Genomic DNA, 13,183 nt, shown 5'->3' with positions numbered 1-13,183 from the left:
TGGGGGTGTCAATGAAAAGCCAAATTGTCACCATCACCTGCATCTTTAAACAAAGTGTGTGACCTATAAAAATTATTAAGCAGATCTTTTGGGGAGCCATCAGGTAGAGAGTTTTACTCAATATCACCCAAAGGAGAGCTAATCTGTGCCTTGGGGAGTGGCAGAGAACTTCTCATCTCAGGAAGTGGAAGGGATGCCAGGGGAAGCAGAGATATTTTGCACTCCCACCCACCTGCTCCCCTTCTCCCCCCGCTCCGCTCACAGTGCTATGTCAGATGGGGGTGGGCTAGGAACAAGCAGCTGCACATGCCCCCAGGGCCCGAGGGGAGGTGGCTGGGCCTTTCTGCTGACGTCACGTTCTGCCTCACCAGGTACTGCGTGGCTTGGACGAGTCACACAGCTCCCTCCGAGTCTCAGTTTCTTCCTCTGTAAGATGGAGATGGTGACATTTGCTTGGTTATGGAAGATTAGGGATATGCATTATATGTCAGGAACCCGTACTTCAAACACATGGTGGATGCTCAGTAGAACAGGTGAAAGCTGCCGTTTTCTTATTTATTATTACCTTTCTCTGGGTTATAATCTAATTGCTCACAGGCTCTATCACTCCGTTCGCTGAATAGCTACTGTCTGCCAGGTTCTGGGCTAAGCAGTCTAGGTGGGGTATCTTGTTGCATTCCCCGCACCACTTCCACGAAGTAGGTAGTATCATTATCATCATCATACTATCATAATATCACATTGTCATCATACTGTTATTATTATGAGTGAGGCAAATGGGGCTCGCAAGGGGGAAGTGACTTGCCCAAGGTCACACAGCCAGAACCAAGCAGCCCTGGGCCTGAAATCCAGGTAGGCTCCAATGAAGATCTTGGGCTTTTCAATATTATGCAATCCTGTCTCTCAGGACTAAGGCATCAGGGGGCTTTCTGGAGCTACAGGGGTTAGAGCCTGGGATGAGTGGGGAGTGACAGGGCCAGAGAGGGTCACGGTGAGAAGCAGAGGCCTGGCCTTGATTAAGAGGTCAGTGAGGGAGCCGGGGCTGGAGTGGAGGGGTTAGGGAGTGATGCTGCAGTTTGAGGGGCTGTGGCTCCCAGCCTCTGACTCACTCACACGGAGCAGCTCAGTTCCCAGGCGCAGGAGATGCTATTTATAACCTGCAGGTTCTAGCAGCCTCCGGAGCATGGAGCCTTGCAGCTACCTGGGGCCCTTCTCTCTGGGCTGCACAGCAAGGAGGGGAAGGCAAGTGGTGGGGGAAGGCCACCAGCTGAGCCTCCTTTCTCCTTCCTCTGGACGCTCTGATCAAACAAAATGCACACCCAAGGGCCCCATGGCTCACGCCGGGGCTGTCTAGCTTGTCATGAGCAGAGTGCCTGGCACGTAAGACGCCTGAATGACTGAATGAGTGAATGAATGAATAGCAGTAGCTCCAGCGTTTTTTTTAATTGATTAATTAATTTGAGAGAGCAGAGCGAGAGAGCACAAGCTGGGGGCAGGAGCAGGGGGAGAAGCAGACTTCCTGGGATCATGACCTGAGCCAAAGGCAGACGTTTAGCTGACTGAGCCACCCAGGCGCCCCTCCAGGTTTTTTTTTTTTATTGGGTCAGATCATGTCATTTCTCTGCCCCAAACTCTCCAGTGCTTTTTCATCTCATTTGGAGTAAAAGCCAAAGTCCTCATAGTGGCCTACAAAGCTCATACACCATCTGGACCCTGCTTCTTCTGACTTCCTACCCTCCCTCCTGCCTACTTTGCTCCAGAGGCCTCTTTGCGGCTCTTGGGAACACACTGGGTATGTTCCTGCCTTGGGGCCGCTGCTCTGTTTCCTCCCCCTGGGACACTCTTCCTCCAGATCCTGGCAGGTCTTCCTCCCTCACCTCCTTCAGCTCTTTGCTTAAAGGCCAATTTCTTGCGAGGCCTTCCCTGACCATTCTACTTAAAACTGCACCCACGCACGGCACCTGCGTGGCTTAGTCAGTTAAGTGACTCTTGATTTCGGCTCAGGTCATGATCTCAGGGTTGTGAGATCGAGCCCTGCGTTGGGCTCCCTGCTCAGTGTGGAGCCTGCTTAAGAGTCTCTCTCTCCCTCTGCCTTTGCCTCTAACCCCCCCACCCCAGCACATGCACAAGCTCCCGCATGTGCTCTCTCTCTCTCAAAATAACAGCAACAAAAAACCCTGCACCTATACAATACACTCCTTATTCTGTTTCCCTGCTCAGTTTTTCCCCACAACAGTTGCCATTATCTAATATGCTGCACATATTACTAATTTCTCCTTTGTCTCCTTCTATTAGAATGTTGGTTCCAGAGGGCCGGAATTGTTGTCTGTTTTGTTCACTGCTGCATCCCTAGTGCCAAGAACAGTGCCTGCCACATGTATAGCGCTCAAAACATTTGCTGACTGTGTGAGTTCGGGGAGATTTTCATGGACTTGCTGCGTAAGCTTGGACAGCTAACTTCACCTCTCTGGGCCTTAGTCTGTTGGACTCTGTGGCCTCCCAGTGTGGACAGTCCGAGGGCTCTCTCGCTTCAGCCTGGCCCCTGAGATTTTTTTCCTTGCTAAAAGGAGAGCTGGCCAAGGCCTGGCTTGATATTTTTTTTTCCCAGACTAGACTTCTCTGTGCAAAGTGTTCAAGTGTGTGAGCGGGCATGTGCCAACACTCTTGGGTCTGTGAGGGGCTTTGAGCAGATGCGTATGTGTGAAGGAGCCTCCACATGTATTTGGGAACCTGGTGGAGATAGGACATTCCAGCAAAATGTCAGCACAGGTCCTAATTCTGTCTTCCTGCTTCTTTTTGTTTCCAATGGAGCAAAAAGTAGAAATTTCCAAGGGCATGGCAGACCCTTCTCGAATGAACTGATGGAAACATCCACTTCTCTGGAGATACAAGGAAAGAGCTTGTTGGCTGTGAATCCCCGTACCTGTAACAGGCTGTTTCCACTTCCTCAGGACCAGCTGTGAGAAACCCACAGCAGAGCTGCCCACCTTCCAATAAGGGAAGCCCGCAGAACTGCGAGCTTCAATGGGGATGCCAGGCCCATTTTTAGATCTCATCTGTTCTTAATGGGAGATGGGTCCAAACTTTCCCAGGTTTCTAGAATAATCCCTGGCTGGTCTTCCTCCCTCATCTCCTCAGGTCTCTGCTCAAATGCCAACTTCTCATGAGGCCTTCCCTGACCATTCTACTTGAAACTGCACCCATGCAATACATTCCTGACTCCCTTCCCTGCTCAATTTTTCTTCATGACACTTGCCATGATCTAACACACTGTATAGATTATTGATGGGCTTTGGAGTTTATTAGTATGTTCACACGCTATCCCATGATTACACGATCTCTTCTGCTTCGACACACCCAGGCCTACCTAGCACAGTACCTGGCATCTGATATAGGCAGGCATCGCTACATTTTTGTTAGAAAAGTTAATTTTCATAAGTAATGGGCAGAGGGCAACACTGTCATTTTACAGATGATGAAACAGAGACTCAGCAGTGACATGACTTGCCCAAAGTCACACAGCCAGGACATGAATCCCGGCAGACAGCTGACTCAGGTTGAACAGGGAAGGAGAGAGGACACTCCCGTGCAGGAGCCACCATACTTTGGGAAAAGAGACTTGACTTTTGAAGGATGAGCCAGGGCCTCAGAGGGCTTGGGTGTTTGGGAGACAGAGAAAATTGAGTTCAAATCCCAGGGCTGTCATTACCTGTGCCTTCGGACAAGTCCCTGGTTTTCACTACACGAGCCTCAGTTTCTCCATCTGTAAAACGGGCACATCAACCCCTAGACTACACAAAGCCCTTGGGAGTATTCATTGAGATATTTCAGCCCAATGCGTGGCACTGGGCTAGGCTCAGTACATCCCACGCCCACCCTTAACCTCCCAAGTGACCTCGCAAACCCCTCTCCCTCTTCTTCCAGCCCTCCAGCCCTCCAGGTTGAAATGCCCCAACATCCGGGCTAGGGCGGAGAGATCACGTGATGAACAATTCTCCCGCGCATGCGCAGCTTCCGCATCACGTGGCTAGGTGCCACAGAAGTGCGCACGTGTGAGGCGGGAGGGAAGCTACGCTCCCGTTGGGACACGTGGGACTGGTACGTTCTCGCCTCAGCTGGAGCTCTGGGTCCTAGAGCACCTGGGTGTGCACTTGATTGGGAGAGAGAAAGCAAAGACCTTCTAGAACCTTAGACGAGGTTCTTTTGGCCTTTCTATTTTTGAGGGAGGCTTTGCCAGGCTCCTGGGGCCGAGACAAACCCCTGCTCGGGGAGGGGTAGATGGGGCCACCGTGAGACCGGGCAGCCCTGCGGGGCCACCCTTCCTCGTTGGGAGGAGGAGGCAGCCGTGAGCGTTCAGCCCTTGTCTGGTTTTCAGCATTGGGATACAGTGACATAGGCCCAGCTGGGGAGACAGACATTCCCTGGGAAGTGTAAACTGAGCGGAAAGCAGAGGGATGAGTCTGAGTTAGTCTGAAAAAGAAGGGAGAAGAAGTGGTTGCAGACAGTTCTAGGGACAAAGAGGGCAAAGGCCTTCAAGTGGAAAGAAGCCTGGTTGGTCGAGAGTCCTGAGGCTGGGACGGTGGCCGTGTGAAGAATTTTGGACTTGATCCTAAACACTGGGAAGCCACTGAAGCTGGGGAATAATGTGATCTTTATAGCCCTGCATTGAATATTTTGCCTTGCCTTCTCGTTCAAAAAAATGGATTTTTGAATTCCACACCTGCTATTCTAATTTTTTTTTTTTTTTTTTGAGAAGTAGAAAATAAGAGAACAATGGAATACATATATACCTCCAGGATTAAATGTGCTAACAGATGCAAACTGCCTAGCATTCTATATGTGGTCTATAAATGGTAGTTCCCTTATCTTTCCTCTAAATTCCATTCCACAATTTCTCCTATTCCAGGAGCATGGAAGGAGACCGATCTTCCCTGCAGACCAAAGATAAATTTCATTTGAAGTACTCTGGATGGATGAAAAATCTGGATTGGTTCAAAAGATCAAAAGGTGATTGTTTTACCAAATGATTATTCAAATAGTAAGCATGCCCCGATCATATAACCTATGTTTTGATTTATGGAAATACAATTTGTATTGAACTTTTTTAGGAGCATGTTTATCGCGTAAATGAGAACAAATTGCACAATGTGAGAACCTACGTCTGTTTCTTACTAAGATTATCACCTTTCTGGCCACATTGTAGGCTCTTGAATATTTGTGTGATTGATTTAAATACTGGAATATGTTTTCTGCTAAATCTCCAGTCGGGCATCAGTTCTGCGGTTCTCCCTTTATAGTTGTTAACATGAATTTTGATGACATGAAAAAGCTTGTTCTCCGAATTATATTTAGCTCATACAAACTCTACTGCACAATTATGTTGTAAAGAGGAATTAGGTTTTATCTTTAAGTTGTTATAGCCTTGTGAGAAGGTGAACGTTGAGAATAAGCATAAAGTAGTAGCATATCGTATTATTAATTTTGCTACTTTTTAAAAACACTGCGGGCAGGGCCTAGAACAGACTGACACCCATGGTAGGTGTATCAGTCAGGGTCTGTAAGAAACAGATGGCACACTCAAATTAGATAATTAGGGGAGGATTTAAGAGAGAGACTATATACAAAGGTCGGTAAGGTGTCGGGAAACCATAAGGATAGTGCAGAACCCAGGAGGCTCGTCTTAACTAGGGTCTTTATCATTTCTAGATCTGAATGTTGAAAGGAGGGAGAAATTACAGAACCCAGAAAGAGAGGGCCCCCTTGAGGAGGAGTGGTGACCTGTTATCTATAGGCCCAACCAACTGGACCAGACCCCAAGGTGATCTGGGGCAGGGGTGTGTGGGGGGGGGCACTGCAGGAATAAATACTTTGACCTCACCCTCCTTTTGCCCTCCAGTATTCTGCTGTGCCCAGATGGAAGCTAAGAGGACAAAGGAGTGAGTTGATGTAGTTTATTTTTTTTATGTAGTTTATTATTTTTTTTGAAGATTTTATTTATTTATTTCAGAGAGAGAGAGCACAGTGGGAGAGGGAGAAGCAGACTCCCCACTGAGCAGAGAGCCTGATGTGGGGCTCAATCCTAGGACCCTGAGATCATGACCTGAGCTTAATCGACTGAGCCACCCAGGCGCCCCGCGTTGAGGTAGTTTAGACAGGTGAGCACCCCAGGGCAAACAGCAGAATGGGTAGAAAAGTGGATCTGAAGGGGCAAATGGAAAATATCTGGTGGAGAAGACTTCATTTCCTTGTTGAGTAAAGACTTGACATTCAAATCTTGGTATTTTAGTAAGAAAATAAAAGAACCTTTAGGAACGGCACTATGATAGTAGGTTGAGGGTTATTGTTCACTTGTTCATTCTTCTAGTGAATGTACCATAAAAAGCATTGTGCTGGGCATTTTGAGAGAAGCCCAGCAATGGCAGAAGAATCCCAGACATGCAATGAATTTTCCTTCTTGATGCATGTATGTAAAAAAAGTTTATTATCAAAGTATAGTTGATATACAATGTTCTATTAGCTTCAGGTACACAGCACAGTGATTCAACAATTCTATACATTACTCAGTGCTTACCAGGATGAGTGTAGTCACCATCTGTCTCCATATAATGTCACTGATGCATGTATTTTTAAGAACACATCCCCACTCTATCAAAGCACCTGTTTAGAGCTCTGAATAGTAAACATGACCCCCCTGGTCTCAAAATTAGATACTGCTCCCCAGAAGCAAGTGAGGTCAGTTAAATCACCCAGGTTCTGAATCTCTTGGGGGGCGCCTGGCAGTTAAGTTCCTTGCCATGTGGGTACCTACTAGGTAGTAGTGAATAGTCATTTTTCAGGCAAGGGGAGCAGAGTAGGATTTATCGGTACCACTCTGGAAATTGGACTTGCTGTTATGAATGGAGTTGATTGTGGTCTCACATGTTCTGAATCTGTGAAATCATGCCCCTCTTTAATGAGGTCCTCTTGGAGGAGGAGGGAACGGTTCTCCTTTACTGACAGGACTCTGACAAGCAAATCAATTTGTTCCATTTGTTTCCTCTTTGAAAACAGCAATCCTCGAGCCTTACATAATCTAATCTTCATGCCTCGCTGGTTTGTTCTGTCCTCCTGAGGAATTGGCAGATGGTGCCAATGCGGAGACCCGCGCGCACACACGCCTCGCAAGCCTCATGGTAACAGGAGAGTTGCTCACAGAGTCTGTCTCTTTGCTGTGGGGTCCCTCGCTGGCATTTGCTTCCCTGGATCAGTTTGCTCTTTAGCATTCCTCAGGCACCACTGGCTTCTTGCCTCGGGCTCTCATTCCAAGATTAATTGGAAATGCTGAAAGCAGATAAAAAGAGAACAGAAAGTGAAGTTGAAAGGGCAGAGAATTTGCCGGATCTTTTCTAAAAGCCCTCCTCCATTAAAGGCTGAGTGTCTTCGGAGTGTTAGCTGCAGACCTTCAGCTTCCTCATCCAGCCCGGTCCCCGTCTCCGTCTCTGTTGCTGGGTTACCCAGAGCCCAGGGACAGGGCTGGCTGTGTCAGGGCTGGGGGAGCAGAGATCGGCTTCAGAAGGTCTCTGGAATTCTCTCTTTCCCTCGTCTCTCTTTCCCTCTCTCCTCTCTCTCTCAGTGACTCACACACCAGCAGGAATGATTGTTCTCCAGATAGGGCAGTTGCCTAGAATCCACCTTCAGACCAGTGATGTCAGCCTCGCTAAAGGAGAATTATCTCGGACTGTGTAAGGTGAGGAGCCCTGTCCGCCAGAGACACTGCCTATCCATCTCATCTGAAAACGGGGACACTGCAGCTTCTGAGGAAGCAGGGGCTTCTCGGACATCCTGTGCTGGGGATAGTTCTACTGATGCTCAGGCCTGGGAATCAGCGGATATGCGCTGGTACAGGCTTTCGAGTGTGAAAATACTGACATACTTCCACGTGAATTGGTAAATAATTCTACCTTTGAGCTCCCAGTGCCTCCCATCCCTCTGCTACTACCGAAGTCTACGGCCGCGAGGGTCTTACTGTGGGTGACGTCAGGAGGAGCCCCGCCATTCCCTGCGGCAACGTTGAGTTTCCTTCGCTGACCCCGCTTTGTTCCCACCCTCGCGGTACCGGGCGGGCTCCTTGCTGTAGGGCCAGGCACAGTTCCAAGTGCCACAGATGTAACCGCCCTGCTCAGTCTGCGCTGTTGGCTGACTCTGGTTTTGGATGAAACCTCCAGGCAATTACAACCTAGAACCCTCCTGCCTGTGGCAAGAACAGGCCTGGTCCTTAAAGGTCACATGGACTTTCCTGCGCGCCGGTCACTCGGACCCAGATTTGTAGATACCACCGAAACGATCTGTCTGAAGGGGAAAGCCAGACCAAACCGTGTCGATGCATCTTTCAATTCCATTTCCCCCCTACTGAGTCCAAGCACAGGGGACTCATTTCCATGAAAACAGTAATGCTTTGCTGCTTCTATTTGTTACTCCTGCACTAAATATTAGGTGACCACCTATAATGTGTCAGTCCCCGCGACAGTGCTGGATATCCGGTAGTGACTAAAACAGGCCCGTCTCTGCTTTCATGGGACACACAGTCTGGGGGCGGGACGGGTAATAAAGGAGGCCACCGTGCTTGGAGTGCTGTCCGGTCACCCGGGCATGGGTTGCATTTCAGCTCATGAAAACTGCCCGGTTGTAACGGTGGCTTCCGGCATGTTGTGTACTGATGGTGTGTATCTGCACCACAGAGTGCAGGGGGGTGTGGTACCGCACTAAAAGGTGGGGGAACGAGGACTCCTGCGTCCAGTCAAGATCTCAGAGAGGCTAAGAACTGCTCCGGACGGAGGAAGGAAAGGGAGTACGATTCTGAATGAGACCAATGGTCCTGATACGTTCTAACATTTGGAGATCAGATATGCTGTTCTTAGAGGATGGTAGCCAGTTCTGGAATGAATTCAGTCACAGGGATGGATGAAAGGCACAGCACAGGGAACATGGTCAGTGGAAGGGCAATGGCCTTGTCTGGTGGCAGCGGGTAGCTACACTCGCGGTGAGCACAGCATAACGTGTAGACTTGTCGAATCACTGTTGTACGCCTGAAACTCACGTAACGTTGGGGGTCAACTATACTTCAGTAATAATAATAATAATAATAAAGATGGTAACTTCTGACTAGTCCTCTGGAGCGGACAGAATTTCCCTCATGTGTGCTCTCTCTCTTCTTTGTCCTTGAAACCAGGAAACAAACACGTACAGAATTTGCTAGCTAGGATGAGTGGTACAAACCGTACCCACAAAACCACGGAGAGCTAGTGGCCTACATAGGAATCAGCTCATGACAACCTTGGCCTCGCTGTCAGAGGCTCTTAACCAATGGAGTGCAGTTGCTACAATTTTGAAAATCGTAATTATATCCCTAAGACGGTCCAGTAGTTGGTTCTACTTGGCAGTACTAATGATTTTTGCTCTCTCTGTTCCTGCTTGTTTGATTGATTTTTTATTGAGTTATGATGGATACACGCTGAGATGTACGGTCTTATGTGTACAATTCAGTTTTGACATAATGCATATATTCCTGTAACCCACATCCCTTTTCATTTTATTTTAAAAATCTTGGAATCCTCTTAAGTGATGAACATTTGGGTCCAAAGGCAGATTTCTGGAAAGGAATCCCCTATTCAGTCCACCGGCTGCCCCCTCCCCGTGAAAAACAACAACAAAAAATTCTCATCCAATCCTTTCCTCAGTTCGCCAATCACCACAGAGGACTTAAAGCCATAAGAACATTTTGTAATCCCAGCTTTCTGAAACCTAACAGAGAGATTTTGTCATCTGAAAACAAGGGAGAGATTAAGTGCGGAATTTGATTCTGACAACAGCAGAAAGGAACGAGCTAGACAAGAAACGTCATGGAGAATTAGTTCAAGCACCACTGTGCAAACGCTCCACAACCTTTTTCTAGACTCCAAATATGACGCACAGTCCTGGTCAGGGAAGCACAGTTTTTTTAGAGGAGTTTGCTGCAGGGATGTGACATTATCAGGGTGGAAAGTGTTAAAGGAGAGACCCATGTACATTTTTCAGAATTTTGCCTTCAACCCTGCCTTACTCCTTCTGAATGGATTCTTTTAGAAATAAGACATACAGACAGCTAAACACAGTGTGCCCTCTACACGTCTGCCACGGTCTCAGACCCATCTTCTCGAATTAACTGCCTTCGTATGCCGGGAGGTCTTCCCAGTGCTCCAAAACAGCTCTTCTTTCGCATCGCTTTGACCAAGGGTTATGCAGTCAAATAATATTACAACATATAATTATTTAATAATTACAATTTGTTGAACACTTAAGGGCAAGTGAAACGTTTTATGTGAAAATGCTCTTGAAGCTCTAAAGGTGTATATAATCCATATAGAGCATTTAAAAACTATTTCTCCAAGACAGGATACTTTGCAGTAACTGTATTTAGCCTTTCTCATTTTCCACATCTAGAACTTTCCCTGTCTTAATGATGGTGTTTCTGAAATATTTCCTGAATCTGACCCAACCTCTACATTTAGTCCTTATTACCTCCCCACCAGACTTAAAATCCATAAAGAAAGGCACGATGGCCATTTATCTACTGCTCTCTTCCTGATGCACACGGGGCACATGGTGGGCACTCACTCATTTTTGTGAAATCAATAGACCTAATTCGCTAAGGTCCTCTAGTCCACTCCACGATGCATCAGAACACAGTTCTGCCTGTGTCATGTACATACTTGTAAAACCTTCAAGGACTCTCTGTTGTTGGTAGAATAAAGGACACACTACTGAATGTCACATTCAAATTCCTTCACGGTCTAGTTCCAAGCACCTTTCCAGGCTAGTCTTCTAGCCCTTGTCCACCGCCCTCCACCCCCTCCCCCCGCCTGCCCCCATAGGATTCCCAAACACTCCATGCAGGCTCATGCTCCCAAACCTTCACTGAAGCTGTTCCCTCTGCCTGGAATGACCTTCCTTTTACCTTCTTTATTCACCTGGTGGAATTTCACTTCTCCAAACACAGCTCAAATGTCACCTTCTCCAGCACCTTCCCCAGCTCCCCCTAAAAGGCCTGTTTTGGTGCTCTCCTACCCAGCTTGTCATTCCCTTATTGCCTGTTTCCCATTACATTATAGTGGCTTTCATCCTCTTTTGATTTTTCTGTGAATTCCTTGAGAGCAGGGACTGAATCTCACCATCATTCCTTAGATATCTCCCGAATCTGACCACTTCTCACCACCTCCCCCACCAATCATTCAAGTTAAGCCACCAACCTCTCCCACCTGTTCCATGTGACAGCACCTCACCGGATCCATGTTGCCACACTGCCATCCAACAGAGGACCTGCTGCAAAGCAGCCAATTGTCCTTTAACAATGTAAACAACCATATGCCACTCCTCTGCCGCAAACCCGCTAGCGGCTTCCCCTCACACTTAGAAAAAACCCAAAGCCCTCGGCTGTCTGGCCCCTGCCTTCCCCTCTAATTTCATCTGTACCATTCTCCCCCTTGCTCACTCCAGCCCCATTTGTCTCTTTGCTTCTCCTTGAATATGCCAAGCTGTTTTCTCCGCGGCACTTAGGAACCATCTCCCCTCTGCCAGGAAAGCTCTTCCCCTGGCTGTATGCATGGCTTGTTCCTTTACTTCGTTGTGGTCCCTGCTCAGATGTCCCCTCCCCAGAGAGGCCCTCCCTAATCACTGTCTAAAAGAGCACCCTCCATTATGCCCTCCTATCTTACCTGCTTCATTTCTCTTCACACTAAACGCCACCAGTTGTCACCATTAATTTCCCATGCATTTATGTAGTTGTTCAGTTGTCACTGAGGAGAGAGACTGTTTTGTTTCTCACCGTGTCTCTCGCGCCTAGAACGGTGCCTGGCAAATAACAGGCACTCAAGTGTTCATGGAATGAATGGATGAATCTGTGTATTCCAGGTGTCTAACATGGTGTCTGGTTCTAGAAATCCTTAAGTGAATGAACAAATGAGCAAATTTTACAAATGACATGGAATCTTGCCATATATCCAGGATGACCCAGGATCTGAGTGCAAGCATTTCATCCATTCGCTCCATGAACATAATCTTGATTGCTTTTATTTAATATCCTAGGTGATGCACCCAGGTCCCTCACTTTTTTCAGAAATTGGTTGTTGACAGAGATCCTGCCCAAGAATACTTAGGGAATTTCAGAAAGACAACCAAGGGTGGCACAGCAGGGACTTTGAATACCCTTCTGCCCCCCTGCCTCTTGTCAGCTCCTGAGGGATTCTGATAAGGTATTTTATCTCCTGTGATTTATACAGAACGTACACTTGCTGTTAATCCCGCCGAACACAGATTATTCTGAGGGCTGGAACAGGTAGGATAGTGATTGACCCCAAGCTCTGAGAGGGTGGGCCCTTTACACCCTTCGTATCGGAGTGGATGTTGCAGCGAGGCTTCTGGGCAGCTGCAGCGCAGGCTGCCTTAGTGTTTGTGCTTTAGGACCCTGAGTGGCTTTGATACGGCAGTTTGGTCCCTTCTAGGTGAGCTGGGGAACAATTTGCCACACTTTTCGTGTCCACTTTGGCCTCTGGCAGTTGGTTTTCCTGCCCATTTTGTTTGTTGTTCTTAATTCCTTGCATATGGGTATGTAAAAGAAGCAGGCAGTGCAGAGGAGGGTGAACCCTCGGGGCGGGTGAAGTGTAGCATATTGGCAATCTGTCCATCTGTCCTCTTAAGGCCAAGCGGTGACCAGATTTGCCCGATTCTCATGCATGGATGGCATCAGGGCCAGAGACCAGAACAGGGAGAGCCTGGGAGGTTCACACCCCATCCCCCCCTTCAAATCTCAAGTGTCCCATTACTAGACAAGAGTGGTAGATGGGGCCTCATAAGGTGCAGAGGGAAGGGAACTAACTAGGTTAACTGCCCGTGGGCCCTGTTTCAAGCACTGAGCCAGGCCTTTTATGTGCATCGTGTCATTGGATGTTAACCAAGAGTTGGTTAGGATTGTTACCTGCATCTCAGAGAAGAGAAAAACAAGGTTCAGAGAGGTTGATGACACTTGCCCAAGATGGTAAGTGGCAGAGCTAGGATCTGAGATTCCAACCAGGCCTGTGTGACTCCCTGGCTGCCCACCAAGAGCAGGGATTTCTCTAACATCTAGAAGGACGTGGAGGTGGGGTGCGCGGGGGCGGGGCGCAACAGCTGG

The 13,183-nt window shown here is 48.0% G+C and overlaps 1 long non-coding RNA gene across 1 annotated transcript; it reads left to right on the top strand.

Annotated features, from left to right (window-relative positions):
* Positions 1-4,020: 4,020 nt before the first annotated feature.
* On the top strand, positions 4,021-5,793 carry LOC116648913. Its single transcript, XR_004302591.1, has 3 exons — positions 4,021-4,098; positions 4,907-5,007; positions 5,707-5,793. It is a non-coding gene; the product is annotated as an uncharacterized LOC116648913 (long non-coding RNA).
* The last annotated feature ends 7,390 nt before the right edge of the window (positions 5,794-13,183 follow it).

The sequence above is a fragment of the Phoca vitulina genome, unplaced genomic scaffold (assembly GCF_004348235.1).
Source record: "Phoca vitulina isolate PV1807 unplaced genomic scaffold, GSC_HSeal_1.0 scaffold46, whole genome shotgun sequence".
Classification (NCBI taxonomy): domain Eukaryota; kingdom Metazoa; phylum Chordata; class Mammalia; order Carnivora; family Phocidae; genus Phoca; species Phoca vitulina.
The sequence above is the reverse complement of the archived record's forward strand: the minus strand, read 5'-3'. Positions and strand labels throughout refer to the sequence as shown.